The sequence below is a fragment of the Cyprinodon variegatus genome, unplaced genomic scaffold (genome assembly GCF_000732505.1).
Source record: "Cyprinodon variegatus isolate N-32 unplaced genomic scaffold, C_variegatus-1.0 Scaffold1700, whole genome shotgun sequence".
Classification (NCBI taxonomy): domain Eukaryota; kingdom Metazoa; phylum Chordata; class Actinopteri; order Cyprinodontiformes; family Cyprinodontidae; genus Cyprinodon; species Cyprinodon variegatus.
The window spans coordinates 76,166-78,662 of NW_015152153.1; positions in this window are offsets into that span (position 1 = coordinate 76,166).

Below are 2,497 nucleotides of genomic sequence, written 5' to 3' on the forward strand. Positions count from 1 at the left end.
AAGCCAACGCTGATTGGACGTTCGTTTGGTGAACGGTTCCAAATTTTTTTTAACGGAGAGTCTCCAGACTGAAAGTGAAACCTTGAAAGCTCGCGAGATCAGGATGGTCTCACGAGGCTAAGGGGTTACTATATTTGGGCAAAAATGGCCACTCCCAGACTCAGCGATCGTGACGAAAATTGTTGTTTTCATTATTTTTTTACTTAACACTAAATTCAATAAATCACCGCTAACTTATTAGCTTTATATATAGATAATGATCTGCAAAGTTTGATGCTCTGCTGTTCATTTGTTTGAAGCGTTTTACCAAAGACAGATTTCAAAATCTTGGACAGTTCACAGCAGAATTTGCTAAACTTCTTTTACTTAATTGAGGGGCTGTTCCCACCCTAAGGCCATCACAACCGCAAGCTGGAAGTATGATTCTGTAGCTAAGCTGTTGATAGCAATGCTAGCATATCTACGGTGACCAGATTTTGGTTTCCCGTAATCCCGTACGATTTTCAAATTCCCCCCGGACATTTTTTAGATATGAAAAGTAGGAAATGTCCGGGAAAAAGAGGACGTCTGGTCACCCTACCATATCTAAAATCTCAATGTTTCAGTGAGTGAGTGCTTGTTGCTATGATGCATCTTTGCTCAGCAGCTTCGCTCGTTGTAAACCAACCAATCAGAGCATAGCTCATCTAAATATTCATGATCATACCATAAAAGGAAGAAAACATGTTTCATTCTAGGGCTTTTAACCAGGCTGCATTAGGGCTCATAGAACAGCTAATATGCCATTTTCAGCCCAACCAATGTTACACACCCTATTCAGAGACCTTAAGGACCAGATACCCTATAGAATCATTCTATGAGCCTTTTAATTAAAAACACTTATCATTTATTGAACAGTATGTAATAATTTCATATTTAAATTACTTTCAGAAGTTTAAATTCTGAATATGACCGGACTTTTCCTTTAAAGAGTTTTCAGTTTAAAGCTTAAACAATTGATTTTATTGCCCAATGAAACCAGAGAATGCAAAGATCATCACTCTATTGTCCATCAATCGATAAGCTATGCAGCTGACTGACAGCTTTTAGGATCCTCAGTAACCTTAGACCGAGTACAGAAGGGATTGTGAAGTTGCGCTGAAGGGGGTGCGGGCCCCTGGCTTTGTGTGCGGACGGACAGTATCCCCCCTCCTCCCCTGCTAGCATTCAAACGGTACATGATCTACCCATGGCTGCTGGAGCCACGCTGACCCGTCTGACCTCCTGCGGGCCAGCTCCGTTTCTGAGGTCCTGTGTCCCGGCGTCACATGAGAACATCGGCCACGCTGCGAGTCCGGTAACTACTGACAGAACAGAACGACTCAGGCATCTTCACCCGTCATCCACGCATTTATCATTTTTACCCAAATAGGACTATAAACCCCCCAAAAGTTTGGTCTCTACTTTGATTATTACCGCCTGTTTCGGCATAGCTGAGCTGGCAGATGCCATTTCTGTTATTGTTTGCATGAAGGTGCAGCAGGGGAGAAAGTTAAGAGTCCGCAACTGCAACCTGAGCCCTTTCACTTGCTGCAGTTACACCGACTCCTGACTCCTTTGTGTCTGACAGAACTCACCGTTACAAACTGCTTCTACACTTTGCCAGGAGATGGATTCCTCCACCTGAATCAGAACCAGGGTTTGTTTTTAAATCGACACAATATTTCTAGCTAGGGAAAATAAAGAATACAAACCATTCTCCCATGTCTTCAAGGTCGGCTGTGTTTTTAACCTAGCTGGAATGAAGGTGGAAAATATACATTTTCAAAGGAGATGTCAAAAGCAGCCCAGGAAAAATAAGCCTTCAATAATTCACAGTGAAACTTTGAAATCTAAGGAAAAAGCTGGTGCTGAAGCCCAAAAAGAAAGAAAATCATTATCTTACAAAATGCAACTCAGGATTTAAAGAAAATAACATCGATTAAAGGGACAGAGACATAAATGTCAATAAAAAAGAATAAAAATTTTGATCTCTTTACATTTTTAACTAATTAATCCAGCGATAAACTCCTGGGTTGCACGAGAAATGTTGCCAGAGCTACGCATTCACAGTCACAACAAATTCACCTTTTTTCATATTTTAAATCTGAAATTTCCTTTTTTTTTTTTTAAACCAACATCCTGGATGTTTCAGTCAAGCTGTGTTTTACGCCCTCTGTGCTCCATGAGTTATGAAGTTCAACTGCAGTGAAGTTATTTTCCAGTTCAGCTGTGTGGTTAAAGGTCCTTTTTACAGCTTTTTTAGCTTCCAGAGCAGATCTGAGCGACATTTACAGTCCAGGACCAAGATATGTTTGGCCTGTTTTAGCTAAAAGAAACTCTGGTAGAGCCTTAAAGGTCACACGATTTTCAGTTTAAAAAGAACATGTGCAGTTTTGCAACCATTTACAAAGAAATACAATTTCTCCTTATTAGGTTGCTGGTGAAGATTCTCAGTCATCCACGTCTTAGTCATTCC